The sequence below is a fragment of the Astatotilapia calliptera genome, chromosome 22 (genome assembly GCF_964374335.1).
Source record: "Astatotilapia calliptera chromosome 22, fAstCal68.1, whole genome shotgun sequence".
Lineage (NCBI taxonomy): Eukaryota > Metazoa > Chordata > Actinopteri > Cichliformes > Cichlidae > Astatotilapia > Astatotilapia calliptera.
In genome coordinates, this window is record NC_137442.1 from 13134488 (window position 1) to 13144717 (window position 10230).

Consider the following 10230-nt stretch of genomic DNA (forward strand, 5'->3'; position numbering starts at 1 on the left):
CCAAGAAAATGAGAGTACCCAGCTGTGGAAGAAGCCACCAGGATTAGCTAGATTATACTGCTAAGCTGCTTCCAACTGGTTCTTTTCCCAGCAAAAACAACTGAATCAAAAGCAAAGTCTCTGCTGCGATGCCCTTTGAGTCTCCGCTCCGGTATGTGTTTGAGTTTACTTTGTACTCTGTGTGTGTGGTTGGTTGCATAAGTGGGTGTACGTGAATCGTGTAAATACAAATGTAGTTATGGAGGTGTGCAAAGGTGTGGATGTGCAGGTGGGTACATTTGCATGCACCAACTGTCTTTTCCTTTAAGAACAAAAGCAAAAGATATATAGGGGTGGTGCACTTAAATTATAACTAGTGGGTTTTTGGCTTCTTTGGCAAACTGATTTTAAAGATAGTAAAAGAGATAAAGTGCACTAACCTCACAACTCTGTAGTATTTATGAAGCAGGAGCCAGCGGCTTGTCAGCTTACTTTAAAGAATTACAAAAAGGCCTAAAGAGATCTAAAAGCATCTGGAAAGAAATAATAAAATTCATCTTTTTTAGGCATTATGTAGCAGAGTATCTCATATGGTCACAGAGATCAGAATTGTTTGTGTTTATAGTCTACAGGGAGTGCAGAATTATTAGGCAAGTTGTATTTTTGAGGAATAATTTTATTATTGAACAACAACCATGTTCTCAATGAACCCAAAAAACTCATTAATATCAAAGCTGAATGTTTTTGGAAGTAGATTTTAGTTTGTTTTTAGTTTTAGCTATTTTAGGGGGATATCTGTGTGTGCAGGTGACTATTACTGTGCATAATTATTAGGCAACTTAACAAAAAACAAATATATACCCATTTCAATTATTTATTTTTACCAGTGAAACCAATATAACATCTCCACATTCACAAATATACATTTCTGACATTCAAAAACAAAACAAAAACAAATCAGCGACCAATATAGCCACCTTTCTTTGCAAGGACACTCAAAAGCCTGCCATCCATGGATTCTGTCAGTGTTTTGATCTGTTCACCATCAACATTGCGTGCAGCAGCAACCACAGCCTCCCAGACACTGTTCAGAGAGGTGTACTGTTTTCCCTCCTTGTAAATCTCACATTTGATGATGGACCACAGGTTCTCAATGGGGTTCAGATCAGGTGAACAAGGAGGCCATGTCATTAGTTTTTCTTCTTTTATACCCTTTCTTGCCAGCCACGCTGTGGAGTACTTGGATGCGTGTGATGGAGCATTGTCCTGCATGAAAATCATGTTTTTCTTGAAGGATGCAGACTTCTTCCTGTACCACTGCTTGAAGAAGGTGTCTTCCAGGAACTGGCAGTAGGACTGGGAGTTGAGCTTGACTCCATCCTCAACCCAAAAAGGCCCCACAAGCTCATCTTTGATGATACCAGCCCAAACCAGTACTCCACCTCCACCTTGCTGCGTCTGAGTCGGACTGGAGCTCTCTGCCCTTTACCAATCCAGCCACGGGCCCATCCATCTGGCCCATCAAGACTCACTCTCATTTCATCAGTCCATAAAACCTTAGAAAAACCAGTCTTGAGATATTTCTTGGCCCAGTCTTGACGTTTCAGCTTGTGTGTCTTGTTCAGTGGTGGTCGTCTTTCAGCCTTTCTTACCTTGGCCATGTCTCTGAGTATTGCACACCTTGTGCTTTTGGGCACTCCAGTGATGTTGCAGCTCTGAAATATGGCCAAACTGGTGGCAAGTGGCATCTTGGCAGCTGCACGCTTGACTTTTCTCAGTTCATGGGCAGTTATTTTGCGCCTTGGTTTTTCCACACGCTTCTTGCGACCCTGTTGACTATTTTGAATGAAACACTTGATTGTTCGATGATCACGCTTCAGAAGCTTTGCAATTTTGAGACTGCTGCATCCCTCTGCAAGATATCTCACTATTTTTGACTTTTCTGAGCCTGTCAAGTCCTTCTTTTGACCCATTTTGCCAAAGGAAAGGACGTTGCCTAATAATTATGCACACCTGATATAGCGTGTTGATGTCATTAGACCACACCCCTTTTCATTACAGAGATGCACATCACCTAATATGCTTAATTGGTAGTAGGCTTTCGAGCCTATACAGCTTGGAGTGAGACAACATGCATGAAGAGGATGATGTGGACAAAATACTCATTTGCCTAATAATTCTGCACTCCCTGTATAAAATTGGGAAGGTAGTGACTAAAAATTGCTCTCTATCAGTCTTTATAGTAGTTTGCTAAACGATCAGAGGCTTGAGCTTCACTTTACTTCACAGACCTGAGTCTAATACTAATGTTTTAACTCTAAGCATGAGTGCCATTTTGCAACAAAGTGTCCAACTGATCCTTTAATTTGTCAGTTTTACTCCCGTATGCATTGAGCATAATTTTTAAATCATGTGTCAGGAAATGTTTTTTTCTTTTTCATTACACATTTTAGCAAAACTTCCATCATGTCAGTGAAAGTTTCGCATCATTTTCCTGCCCAATGGGCAAAGCAGTGAGTGGTAAATGGAGACAAGCTCATGTCCGTATGTTTCGTCATTCCCTCTCCTGATACGTGATGAATACAAATAACATGACGGTAAACCAAATGAAAATCAGTAGGTGGCTCCCAGTGGCATCCTGTCTGCTCAGATGAGTCCATATTGTAGCCACTCATAGTGACCGTGTGGGTGGGAGACCCTGCTATTGTGTGCCAAACCCACTGATGATTCAAACCTCATGCCACTTTCTGCAGATAGAAGGAAGACTAAGTTGAGTCCTGTGCCTCGTATCGGGGACCTACCAGTCGTCAGCAGCCTGTTCTGGGCGTTTGGCCCAGTTATCAGTCATAAACCACATGTAATGAATGATGGGTGCCGTGCAATGTGTCATACAAGTGGTTTTCTGGCTGAGATGGACAGTGACAGTTAGGCCCAAGCCCTGGGCAGTGTGGGAAGAGGTGTAAACGAAATCATCATTAACTCCCCGCTGTGGTGTTTCATCAGCACACAGACTCTTGAGGCAGACATCGTCGTCACTGGTTTTGTGAAACACACGTCTCAGCATGGGCATGCTGTTATTTTAGGCAGTGATGGGATATTCCATTTACATACTGCACAAACAAAAACAAGAGCAAAGGGGAGAGAAGTAAACAGGTAGGACATTAACACAAATAGGGTAGTGAGACAGTTCTGGGAACTTACTTTGATGGATTTGAAAACTATAGTTTACAGTTCATACTACTGAATCAGGTTATAAACATAGATTATTGACTTGGAACATTTTTGTAAAGATTCTGAATCGGTAAATGAGAAATTAACTTGGCAAATGCTTTATTATGAGCTACGCTAATAGCTCACTGATGTAAATATCTATAGATAGATAGCTGGGGGGAGGGCAGGGGCACATGCATCGCACAGTTGCTGCAGAATTGTGTGCTCTATATCCATGCTGTCATGGTCTGTCTGTTGGTTTGTGTGCTAACTCTCTTCAGGTCCAGGTTGGGTTGAGCAGGCAGGCTCCACCCTTCTGGATTTTCCACTCCTCAGCCAAGACCACCTGTGCCTCATCAAACAGGAAAGGAGGGCCACCCTTTACTCCCATCTTTACCAGATTATGTGCAATTTTGATAGGTAAACAGGGTAAATCAAGTAGGGTTTTTTTTTTTATTTAACCTTTGGTGTTCTAGCATAACATTTCCAGTATTTCCCTGCTGGCTGATGGAGTGGACACTCATACTCACCTGTTTCCATCAGGCTGGATTTTATAACCTCGACCCTTCACTGTTTGCTCACCACTACACTTGTCTGTCCATCTTCCAACATTTCCATGCTGCGGAGCCAAACCCCTCCTGGATGTTGCCTTCTAATAAATCAAGTAAGCAATCTGAATCAGCCACTTCTACTCGTGGTGGATTTTTCTCCGTGGACAGTTTTGGAATTAACTGACCCCATTTTATACCCGTTTCCTCTTCTCTAATCAACTGATGTCTGTCACTTGTGCATTATCCCAGAACTCCATGAAAGCCCTTTTGTTGTCTAGAACTATCTGCATTGTTTCTGGATGTTGAGCTCACTAGTTTTGCTGGCCTAGCAGTCCTGACACATGCTGCAAATTTCCCATTCAACCACATCCCAAAGGGTCCTCTACTGGGTTTAGATCTGGTGACTGAATACAGTGAACTCACTGTCATGTTCAAGGCACCAGTTTGAGATGATCTGAGCTTTGGTACACTGTGGCCATAAAGGTACGAGCATGGTAAGCAACAATACTTAAGGCTGTGGTGCTTAAATGATGATCAGTTGGTGCCAATAGGGACAAATTGTTGGTAGACAATATTCCCCACACCATTACACCACGTGCAGCCTGAACTGTTGATACAAGGCTCCATGTTATCATGTTGATGGTAGGGTCTTTTTTTAGTAATCTTTTTACAATTGTGGTGAGCTTATCCAAACTGCAGCTTCATTTTCCTGATCTGGGCTGATAGGAGTGGCACCCGGTTTGCTCTTCTGTAACCCATCTGCTTTAAGCTTCGACATACTGTGCATTCAGAGATGCTATCAGTTCAAAGCAGCATGATAATGTGCAGTTTAACCCATGTGCCAAATGAAGTGGTGAGTGCATCTTTGGTCAATCACTCAGCAAATCCAAAATAATTTGGTCTTGTCCAGCTTTGGTTCATTTTCACTTGTCACTTTGCAGGACCTGTTAGCATCACACTAGTTAAAAACACGAGCATAGTTTTTAAACACACACTCTTCAATTGACTGAAAAAAAAAATGACTGAATGAGCACCAGCTGTTCGGACAGATGTTCTCTGCTTGTGTCGCCACCGTCACAGAACATTTCAATGTAATAACAGAAAATCGGGGGGAGCTTGTCGCAGATTGGAGATATTTACTTTGAAGCATGTCATTAACCATATGAGACAGTATAAGTATATTTTAACCAAAGCGCTGATCCTTCCCAAAACAGCAGCTGGAAACAAAGAAAAGAAAAGCGTTAGATGTGAAGTTCTTCTGTTGTAAGTCCTGCAATTTATTTCCCTCATGCCTCATTGTGGATTTTAAGCTCTTCATCTGGCCATAAGCTGAACTGGAGCACTGTCCTGTTCATAGAAAAATTAAAGCAGGGGCCTAACCAATAATTTATGAGTTGGAAATGAGAATGTGTAGGAAGGCATTAACTGTTACTGAAGCCCTTTATAAAGAGGCCCTCATAAGAAATTGGATCAATATATCAGTGATTGGAACGTTTTTTTGTTTTTTTTTAAATGGTGCATTTCGGACAAGTAGATGTCTGAGATGGAGCTACTCATGTGGAATATATATCAGTAGAAAGTCTTTTGTATTTGTACCAGCTTTTTCTCTTTGTTTGTTAACACCCTCATCATCTTGCATAGTGGGATAAAAATGTGAATATTTAATGAGGTCATCCGCTGTTTCTGGCTTTCTATTTAGCAGTCAGTACACCCATCGTCTTAACCTTTCCCAGGAGCCGCAGGGCACATTCACACAGGCCATCCATCCATCATAGGGCTAACACAGAGAAACAAAACAGGCTCTCATACATACCCAGGCACGATTTAGAATCGCCAGCCTCACAGAAAGAGCCCAACTGCTTGTCTTTTTCAGCTTTGAGCAGTCATTCTGTGCATGTCAACGTTCCTCCTGTGTTTTTGTGCCCCGCCGTCGACGGTCGCTAATAATCTGCAGAGACGCCAGTAAAACGCATTTCTATAATATGCAAACAGAATGGTCTGTGATCAGCATTTGATGTGTGCCACGAACTACAAAAGTAAACCCAAAAGTACTGCACACCTGACAGAGCTGTGAGTAATTTTTTTCCTGGTACCTGGCAAAGAACAGATGACAGCTTTTGCTGACTGTGAAACACTTGAAAAAGAGAAGGGTGAGGGGACAGACCATGATCTTTCTTTACCAAGTGTGAGGAGAATAAGATGTTCTGATTTAATGAATTTGACATTACAGGTATGACATAAAAACAGCTTTAAAAATAAATGAGTAACAGTGAAGTGGTTGTCCACGGGCAGCAGATGTACTGGTGTTGATCCGTGGTTTCATATTTCACCTTTCTTGGGATTTTCAGCCTTTATTTTTTTGTCTACATAAGTCCTATGTATGGGTAATTTTTGTCATCTTTATATCTTTTGGGTCGAAGCCAAACAGTAAACTAATAGTTTTAGTACAGCATTTCTAGAAATACACTGGTACGCTGTTGAGATTTTATAAAAAGAGTCTCCCTTTGAAATAGATATTTGGGTGTTAAATGTGTCTGATATTGACCAACATGCAGCGAGAATAGTGGTCACTCCTGTGGACCTTTTGTTTGTGAGGATAAAAGTACTTTTAAAGCCATGTTGGCCAGACTTTCATGACCTTTGATATGTCTGACTAAACAGCATGTGCCGCTGTAACACAGGGCACATACTGTATGTTGTATATTGTGTATGTATACATGTATGATACATGAAATTTCATGTAAAGTTTGTGGGGGGCTTGTTTTAGCATTTTTCTGCAAAATATGTAAACAAGGACAGGGCAACATGACTTCAGCTGCAGTTGGGCTTTCGAGAACTCTTAATTAAGTCAGACTGGAGTTGATCTTTGATATAATCTCTTAACAATAGAAAAGCTTCAGTTTCTATTAATCAAATTAAAACCGTCATATAGCAGCGACAAAAGGATCCTTCAAAACCCTCGAGACTCTAAAATATTTTATAGATCTAAGATTTTCTCTAATTGCAAATTACTATACAAGTGATTGCAGAAACCCTGAAATTAAGCACCAACAAGAGCACTTGTCTTTCCCCCCCTTCAATTATAAGCAAAGATATCTGCACTTTATGGGATGTGATGGAGTCTCTGACGCACGTTGGCAAAACCCGATGACACATTTTAACACAGAAAGTCACAGTGATCTGCATCTGGCCACAGAAGTAAACCCCCTTCTTGCCTCGTTTAAAGATGCTGTCATACATTTACTGCTCCTGCCTCAATAAAAAGTCTTTAATGGCCAAAACAATTCCCATTCCCCTGCATGAGTCTATGAGCACAGGAGCAACCTAATGACTCAGGAAAGACCAGGAGAGCCATTCAGGTAGGATGCACATTTGCTGACATTATATTAAAAGGATTTAGTCCCAGTTTGTATGTAAATGAGGGTGGAAAAGATATTTTGGTAACACTTTTGAGTATAATAGCCACCAGCACCTACTGTCACAGAAATTACTGTCGAATTAAATGAAAACCTCCCTGATCCTGCCTCATTTATTCAATTTCTATTTATATAGCGCCCAATCACAAAAACAGTTGCCTCGAGGTGCTTTATATTTTAAGGTAAAGACCCTACAATAATAAAAAAGAAAGCATTCAAACCTGAGCACAAGCTTCACAGAGGCCGGACTGATTATGAAGGTGTTCAAAGTTTTATTTTTACATTGTGGAAGAATTCCTGTTTTTTCAAATACATGACAGTAAAGCCCTGGGCCTCCAGACTGATCAGTAACACCCTGGCAACCACTAGTTGCTAGGGAAAAAAGTATGTTCCCCAAAGCTGACCACCAGAATTTTGGGTTGCAAGGACATCACTAACCAGCATGTTTGACTGGGCCTTAGATGACAGTGTGAGTTTGCACTCTATTACAGTAAAACAACAAGTGAAGCATATTTTCATTTCATTTACAGCAGACTTTTAACTGAAGCCAGACCAACAACCTACAGTAGAGAAAGTCATGCATGCTTTTATTACATCTAGACTGAATTACTACAGTTCATTACATGTTGGACTGAGCAACACATTAATATCGAGATTGCAACCTGATCATATTTTGCCCATTCCTGAGTTGCTGCACGAGTTTTCTGTGAAGTACCAGATCAGTTTCAGAATATTGCATCTTACGTATAAGTGTCGTATGGACGTGCTCCTATATACCGTACCATTAGATCCACTGATCTGCATCTCCTGGCAATTCCAAATTCCTGATTGGCGGATACAGCAGGCATTCTTCATTGCAGCTCCAAAACTCTGGAATTGTCTCCTTTTTCAGATTTGGTCAAATCCCACCTAAACCCAGTCCCAACAGCCTTATGTCACTTTCCCCAGAACATCTCTTTTACTAGTTTTACTCTCCTTTCTCATTGTTATTTGCTACTTTAACTTTTATTATTTATTTATTTGTTGTTATTGTTCTTAAAGTATTTGTATTGGTGCTTTTATATTGCTGCTGTTGTGGTTAACTGTCCTATATGAATAAGCTGTCTTGACTTGAGTTGTTTATCTTACAACAACAAGCAGTTGTACCTCCATTGAGACCCACTTTCACCCAGTTTTCTTCTGATTGGCTACCACTTGCAAACAGGTTTGAACAGTAGGTGGGCGGGGCTTATGTGTTCTCCAAGACTAGAAAATACTGCCTAGAACGGAGTGTTTAGAGCAGGCTGATTGTACTGTGCATACACTGATACACTGTCTTCATTGCTTGAAACTTTATTCTTCTGCACATAGAACAATATGTAACGCAGTGTTGACTGTATGATTTAATAGTGCAAACTGGATGCTTTCCAACACCTTTCCGTGTATGCAGTTGAAACTCTGTGCCCTTGCACCCATTAACTCCTTAATCCTATCAAGGATTTAAACAATCAATACTGAGGATCTTTTATTAGATTACATTGCTCATGCTTTGGGTTAAAAACAGCAAGCCCATGTCTGCGTTCATCAACCATGTCTGCTATTTAAAGCATCTTCTCCTACTCCCCTCCTCATCCAGATTTAGGATGTGACTAAATTTCATTCACATTGTGTCTCCATGCAGCCTGACATAGCTGAATGATGAAAAGCTGTGTGGTAATAAGTGCATCACAGATAGAAGCATGTCAGAACAGTATATTTCCATAAAATTGTGACGTGACCGTGGTTTTTTTTTTTGTGAGTTTTTTTTTTTTTTTTTACAAAAGAGTTTGCACCAAGACTTCAGAAAGCTTATAAATACACATTTCATTTAGTTGAACATGTGATGTTGCAGAAAGAGAGGTGTTTGTCTTGTACAGCAGTGTTACACCGCAAGAGGGGATTTCTTAGTAAAAAGAAATCATCGTGAGAGAGACGAATAAACAGAGATAAATGAGTCTGTGAAGGTTCTCAGAGATAAATGAGGAAAAAAAGAATGTTTTGTAAAAGTTAGTTAAGCCCACTGTCCATCAACATTTTTACATCTACTGCTGGCTGATATAAGCCTTGTCTTTCAGTCTCACGCCCCCCTGGTGTTTGTTTTCTTCTGATTTTTCTGATCCTTTTCTTGAAAACACAAATGTGTGTTGATGTCTTGACAGGTTGTTTTTGTTTTATTTTTGCATCGTTTTTGTAAACTAAAAACATGCTATCTTAAGTACCGGTTTCAAGGATCCTATGCCTGTATCTGAAAAATAAGTACATATAATGACTGAATTGCTGCCGCTTTGTGTTATCAGGAGTGCTGTTTGTTTTTTGCTTCTGGAAATGGCCATTTTATGCAACTACAGGACATGAACTGAGAATACTGAGAATTGTTGACTCCAGGTGATGAAGTTAAATTCAGTGTTGGCTGACTTTGGTTTAGCCATTCAGGGGTAAACAGCTAAAAAAAAAAAAGGTCTAGCCTTACTTTTACATCTTATTTGAGCAGCATTTAAACAGTTGCACCAGTCCATCCACCACTGATGGAGCACTGAGAGTGTTGCACCTGTGACACTTCAGATTTCAAATAAAATACTTGAATAAAATGTCCCACCGCAAACTATATGAGTGAATTCCAAGCACACAGACCAAATTCCCTTAAATCTGGTAAAGCAACAAAACAATAACAAAAAAGACCACATCTTATAAAATAAACCTAAAACAATGCAAATTTGTCAATTTTCATGTATATCATTTAAAAGTTATCAATCTCTTTTCATTCTTCTAAATACAATGAAATTAATGGTCACTCGGTGCGTGTACATACTGACAGTATGCAAATAATAAAAACACAATAAAAAACATAATAAATAATTAAAAAGAACCACAGGTTTGGATTACAAGAGCAATCACTGTTTCATTTTGAGCCACATAGCGAGAGATTATAAAGCGCCATAGTCCGTGTGTGAAGGCAGGCAGCAGTCTCCACATCTGCTGGCAACGAGCCTAATTATGTGCGGCCCTAAACAATTGTTGGAATTATGTAATTCTCTTAACAATAGCAAATTAGAAAA

The 10230-nt window shown here is 40.1% G+C and overlaps 1 long non-coding RNA gene across 1 annotated transcript; it reads right to left on the reverse strand.

Annotated features, from left to right (window-relative positions):
* Positions 1-837: 837 nt before the first annotated feature.
* LOC145423678 (uncharacterized) lies at positions 838-3891 on the reverse strand. The gene is made up of 2 exons (XR_013904737.1): positions 3720-3891; positions 838-3089 (listed from the first exon to the last, which is right to left on the reverse strand). It is a non-coding gene; the product is annotated as an uncharacterized LOC145423678 (long non-coding RNA).
* Positions 3892-10230: the final 6339 nt, after the last annotated feature.